Raw genomic sequence first — 6,676 nt, 5'->3', positions numbered from 1 at the left:
CTTTTGTTCTTTCTTTCTTTCTTTCTTTCTTTCTTTCTTTCTTTCTTTCTTTCTTTCTTTCTTTCTTTCTTTCTTTCTTTCTTTCTTTCTTTCCAGTCCTAGGGCCTGGACTCAGGGACTGGGCACTGTCCCTGAGCTTCTTTTGCTCAAGGTTAACATTCTACCACTTGAGCCACAGCACCATTTCTGGCTTTTTCTGTTTATATAGTAGTGAGGGATCGAAACCAGGGCTTCATGCATGCTAGGTGAGCACTCTACCACAAAGTCACATTCCCAGCCCAGATACATATTTTAAGGTGCACACGTCTAAACCCTTGTCTTTTTCCACAACCTAGTTTTAAAGGGGCACTTTGCTGGAATAGCCAGTAGAGGGCACCATAAACCAAAGTTAGCCAAGGTTAACAAATTTAAGCCCAAACTCTTAGGTCCTGAAGGTTCCAAAATGGACACACCTAGCTAGAGAATGGTCTGTGGGTCTGTATTCTGCCAGGACCTGTACTTCTATTTTACTGTAATATTTTAGTGTAGTCATAGAGATGTTCTATTTGCCTCAGTTCATTGATTTCATTTTTAGCAATGATCTTGAAAGAAACAAATGAATACTGCTTATTATTAGGATAGAAAAATTGAGAATCTAGACACAAAATTGCATGTTGAGCTGGCAACTGCTGTGAGTGAAAAAAATCAAAGATAAAGCATAGAATATAATAGAAAATTCCAAAGCATGACTAATGATTCTTTTCATAATAACTTTTTATATACATATGTGTACTAAGTCTTCGAGCTGCTTCAAATCTCTTGAGTACTTTCATACTAGAAAATACATATTGGAAGCAGAATTGGATGTGCTATGCATTGAGGACTAGTGTTTAGAAACAGTTGTCTTCCATCAAATTCCACTTTTCACTATCTGGAGATGGTAGGGGAGGATCTGTTGGCTATTTGAGTCATGACTCTTGGTCTTGATGCTAGAATCATCCAGGATAATTTCAGTAAGTACCAACACTCAAGAGTTAATTCAGGGATTCTGATTTGAAGAGACACCCAGTGGTCACGATGTTTTCACAATATGTACAAGAGATATTATTTTTTGTTTCGGAAACTTGCACTTGAAAGGGAGGGGCAGATGTGGTCGTAAACTAAGCACACATTAACTGATTGGCCTATACTGGGAAATGGTGTAACAATACCAAGTCTGGACAGTACCAATACATGTATATTTTGTAGCTCTAAAGGCTGGCATGATTCCAGTATTCCCTTAACTACCCATCCGCCCTTAGGAGATAATTAGCTAATGAGAGTTAAGGGATCTTAGACTTAGGAGTTGTATAAGTGCTTAACACTGTAAACACACAGAGGATTTCCACTGGTTGTCAATATTCCTCAATCAGAGACACCTAGATGCATCTTTTGGCTAATTTATCTTCGCAAATAAAATCTAGCCTTTCATCTGATTATTTTTAATGACTTTCCTACAAATCAAAGGCTAAGAAGGTTATCTCTTTTTTTCTTTGTCAGTTTTGGGGCTTGAATTTAGGGCCTGAGCGCTGTCTCTGAGCTTTTTCACTCAAAGATAGGGCTCTAACACTTTAAGCCACAATACTACTTCGGATTTTCTGGTGGTTAATTGGAGATAAGAGTCTCACAGACTTTCCTACCTAGGCTGGCTCTGGACCTAGACCCTCAGATCTCAGCTTCCTGAGTCGCTAGGATTACAGGCTAGATTACCTTTTTGTGATGTCTCATAAGGTTCCTGTTTAACAAAATACCACCCTGTGTTGTGGTTGGTGTGGATAAAGTTTAGGCAGTTGCTGGCTGGTTTGGAACACTGAAGGCAGATACTGTAGAAAAGCAGGTCATACCAGGTCACCCAGCAGGAATGTTGGTACATCCTCCCATCATTGCTTTTTCTGGTTTGGTATTGTTGTTCTGTGTTTTGTTGCCTTCCCTAGGTTTACCCGGCTAGTCTTGAACTCCTGAATTCACATAATCATCCCACCTCAGCTTCCTGAGTAGTTGGGACTATCACACCTGCCCTATCTTTTGTTCTAAATCAAAATAGTTGTGCAAAAGGTAATAAGTCACATTACAGCCAAGAGCCTATGGTAAAAAGCAGATTCTCCCTTTCATGGCTCTAAAAGTCTCTTCTTCGTTTATTATTAATCAATTGATGTGGAAATGAGCCCATGCCACATTATCTTCCTCTCTCAATGTTTAACATCAGCAGTAGTGATGTGTGTGTGTGTGTGCGTGTGCGCATGCTTGTGTGCATGCACACCAGTCCTGAGGCTTGAACTCAGGGCCTGAGCACTGTCCCTGAGCTTTTTGCACTCTACCACTTGAGCCACAGCTCCAATTCCTTTCTTTTTTTTTTCTGGTTCATTGGAGATGTGAATCACACAGACTTTCCTGACCAGGCTGGCTTTGAATTATGATCCTCAGATCTCAGTCTCCTGAGCAGCTAGGATTATAGACATGAGCCCCCAATGCCTGGCTACCAGTAGTGTGTGTGTGTGTGTGTGTGTGTGTACAATAGTTTAGCAGTTACTTATGAAACTCACATACAAGAGAAATGAAACAAATCTACACAAAGATTTGTACACAAACATTCCTAGTAACTTTATTCATAAGAACCCAAAATTGGAAATAATGAACATATCCATAGCAAGTGAATGGATACATATGAATGTTTATATCCATATTCACCATACAATGAAATACTACTAAGCAATAAAAAATATACTAGAATACTAGTACTAGTGATAAATGCAACTGCATGGATGAATCTTTAAAAACATACCAAGTAAAAGAAACCATACAAAGCTAGGTGCAGGTGGCTCATGCCTGTAAATCCTAGCTACTCAGGAAGCTGAGAATCAGGATCATGGTTCAAAGCCAGCCTGGGCAATAAAGTCCATGAGACTTTTATCTCCAATAAACCACCAGAAAACCAGAAGTGGCTCAGTGGCTCAAGTGGTAAGTGCTAGCCTTGAGCTGAAGAGCTGAGGGACAGCGCCCAGGCCCAGAGTTCAAGTCCCACGACCGACAAAAAAAAAAAAAAAAAACAGAAATATACTCTTTAACCAAGTTATATAACTGTAACCCCTCTGTACATCACCTTTATAGAAGCCATTTTTTAAGTTAAAAAATTACATGTATGTATGAAAAATGACAATAAAATCTACATATAATTAACATGAACTAATAAAAAAGATAATTATTTTAAAGGGGGGAGAAGTTAAGAATGTGGTTTAGTGGTAGAGTGCTTGCCTAGCATACATGAAGCCCTGGATTCTATTCCTCAGCACCACATAAACAGAAAAAGGTGGAAGTGGTGCTATGGCTCAAGTGGTGGAGTGTTAGCCTTGAACAAAGAAGCTCAGGGACAGTGCCCAGGCCCTGAGTTCAAGTCCCAGGACTGGAGAATATGGGGAAGTCAAAAGTGGAGCTCTATGGGGCTGGGAAGGTAGCTCAGCATGCATGAGGCCCTGGGTTCGATTCCTTAGCACCACATAAGCTGAAAAAGCTGGTAGAGAGCTAGCCTTGAGCTGAAGAGCTAAGGGACATCGCCTAGGCCCTGAGTTCAGGCCCCATGACCAACCAAAAAAAAAAAAGTGGAGCTATGGCTGAAGTGGTAGAGCACTACCAGTCTTGAACAAAAATGGCTAAAAGAGCTCCCCAGTTCTGAGTTCAAGTCCCATTTTACACACACACACACACACACACACACACACACACACACACACAAGCAAAGTTCTACCTAGGATCTATCCTTAAGGAAGTTATCTGAGAAGTCCCCCCCTTGAACATGAGAAGAGCTAGGACTCCCAGACCTTTGCTCCTCTGCTCCTACCCCCTCCTCCTACCTACCTTCTGCTACAAGAGCACAGGACCATCTGCTGGTCCCTGAATGAGCTGCATGTTTTCTCCACGCCTTTGCTGGTGTTTTATTCTGCTTCTGCTCTCTTTCCTCACTTCCTTCTCTTTTCTTCAGGTTCATATAAATGTTGCCTCTTTTTAAAACCTCTCCTTAAGCTTCAGGGTTTCACAGTTGGATTCTTTAGTTGATGGTAGTGTTAGGATACTAAGGTTTTTTGTTTTGTTTTGGTTGGTCTGAGCCTGGGCGCTATTCCTCAGCTCTTCAGCTCAAGACAAGCACTCTACTTCTTGAGCCACAGTTCCACTTCCAGTTTTCTGGTGGCTTATTGGAGATAAGAGTCTCACAGACTTTCCTGCCCAGACTGGCATTGAACTGTGATCCTCAGATCTTAGCCTCCTGAGTAGCTAGGACAGGCACGAGCCACCAGCTCTTGGCTGACACTAAGGTTTTGAACCCAGAGTGTTGTAGTTGCTAGACAAGTACTTCTACCACTGGAGCTAGACGAGTACTTCTACCACTCCTACCACCCCCTTTCTGCTTTTAGCTATTTTGTCAGATAATGCCTTGAGTATTTTGTTGCTGGGGATGGGGGTGATTTTTTGTTGCCCAGGCAAGCCTCAGACTTTGATCCTACTATTTCTACCTCCCAAGTACCTGGGATTACAGGCGTGAGTTATTTCCTTGTCTAACTCCTTATTCGTAGGCTTTTGGGTAAAAACCCATCTTTGTGCCCTTTCGATGGCCCTAACAGAGCACATCATTCCTATACATGTTCAGAGGAAGAACTGTTAGCCAAAGCACAATTGAATAAAAAGACTTAAGCTGACATTACTTGCCAGCGATTGCCCCAAACCATTGTATCATATGATTATTTTGGAAAGTAAGTGACAGCAAGTTGAGTCCTGATTTCACAGTGGGTTCCTAGTTTACCATCCAATCACCCTCCCTCCCCACTAGTTTAGGGAATCCATAAACACTTTGAAAGGAAAGTCAAGAACTAAGAGTAATTAGTAAAGCAGTTCTAACTAGCTCTGACGTTTTATCAAAGGTCACATTTGGCTGCCAGAGGAATGCTGAAAACAGCTGGAAGGACAGCACTGAGTGGAATGTGTTTATGTGTGTAATATCAGGTCTCCCCTGGGGTGGTTTTGTTTTTGTTTTTGCTTTTTGCCAGTCCTGGGGCTTGAACTCAGGGCCTGGGCACTGTCCCTGGGCTACTTTTGCTCAAGGCTAGCACTCTACCACTTGAGCCACAGCACCACTTCTGGCTTTTTCTGTGTATGTGGTACTGAGGAATCAAACCCAGGGCTTCATGCATGCTAGGCAAGCACTCTACTACTAAGCCACTTTCCCAGCCCTGAACATTAGCCCTGCCTTGGTTTTAATAAAATACTTCAAAAAGATGCAGGAATATCTGGAAAACAAAAAGGAGAAGAACAATAATAATAATAACTAAGCTTTATTAAGCTTTCTATCAATGAGAAAACAGAAACCAGGAGAGGTAAAGTTCTTTTCCCAAGGAAAGCTACTAAAGAGTAGAATCAAGATTCAAGTTCAGTCAGCCTGGCTCCAGAGCCTAAGCTTGTGTCTCTATCATTCATCAGCACCTGTGGTGCTGCATGAGTAGCTAGCGTGTTTCAGGAATTGTTTGGGTTTGGGGTTTTGTGTCAGTAGTGTGGCTTGAACTCAGGGCTTCAAGCTCCCACTTGGCCTTCTGGCTCATGGCTGGTGCTCTACCACTTGAGCCATGCCTCCAGCCCAGCTTTTACTGGTTAGTTGGACATAGAGTCTCACAGATTTTTTTTTTTTTGCTTTGGGTGCCTTTGAATTGAGATCCTGTTTATATCAAGAACTTTAATGGACATTTTGCATGCCTTTTTCTGATATTTACTATAAGGTAGTTTGTACCCTTTCCAAATGTAGAAAATCAAAGAGACATTGTTTTCAGCCAAGATCACAACTAACTAGCTCCACATTTATGAAAAGTATTGTATAAGCATGCCTGGGTCTATTGATACCAAGAGGAGGCCCATCTTCCAATAGAAAATGAGCCCTTTGGAAGTGAAGATCTAATATCATCATCTAAGTGCTCAGATTTAAAAAAAACTTCACTAATCTATAGATGATTTCACATAAACTGTGCATGATGTGACCAAAGAGAATTGCATATCAATAGAAGTGCTCACAAATGCTTTATCCTGTGCTGCAGGATTGCTTCAAGTCAGAAAAGTGGTTAAGCTTTATATGAATTTCCATCCCAAGAGAGCAAGGTAAAGTCCCAGATTTAAGGGGGCTTCAAAAGGTAATGGTGCCAGATGCCAGTGCTCATACTTGAAATCCTAGCTATGCTTGAGATCTAAGGACCACAGTTTGAAGCCAGTCCAGGCAAGAAAGTCCATGAGATGCTTACCTCTAATTAACTACAAAAAAAGATAAAGGGGCTGGGAATGTGGCTTAGTAGTAGAGGGCTTGCCTAGCTTGCATGAAGCCCTGGATTTAATTCCTCAGTACCACATACACAGAAAAAACTGGAAGTGGCTCTGTGGCTAAAGTGGTAGAGTGCTAACTTTGAACAAAAGAAGCCCAGGGACAGTGCCCAGGCCCTGAGTTCAAGCCCCAGGACTGGGAAGAAGACGAAGAAGATGAAGACAAAGACGAAGATGAAGAAGAAGAAGAAGAAGAGGAAGAGGAGGAGGAGGAGGAGGCAGAAGGAGGGGAAGGAGGCAGAAATAGAGCTGTGGCTCGAGTGGTAGAGTGCCAGCCTTAAGAGAAAAGCTTCTAGCTCTAAACTCAAGC

Source organism: Dipodomys ordii, unplaced genomic scaffold (assembly GCF_000151885.1).
Source record: "Dipodomys ordii isolate 6190 unplaced genomic scaffold, Dord_2.0 Scaffold39, whole genome shotgun sequence".
NCBI lineage: Eukaryota > Metazoa > Chordata > Mammalia > Rodentia > Heteromyidae > Dipodomys > Dipodomys ordii.
Note: the sequence above shows the minus strand (reverse complement) of the source record.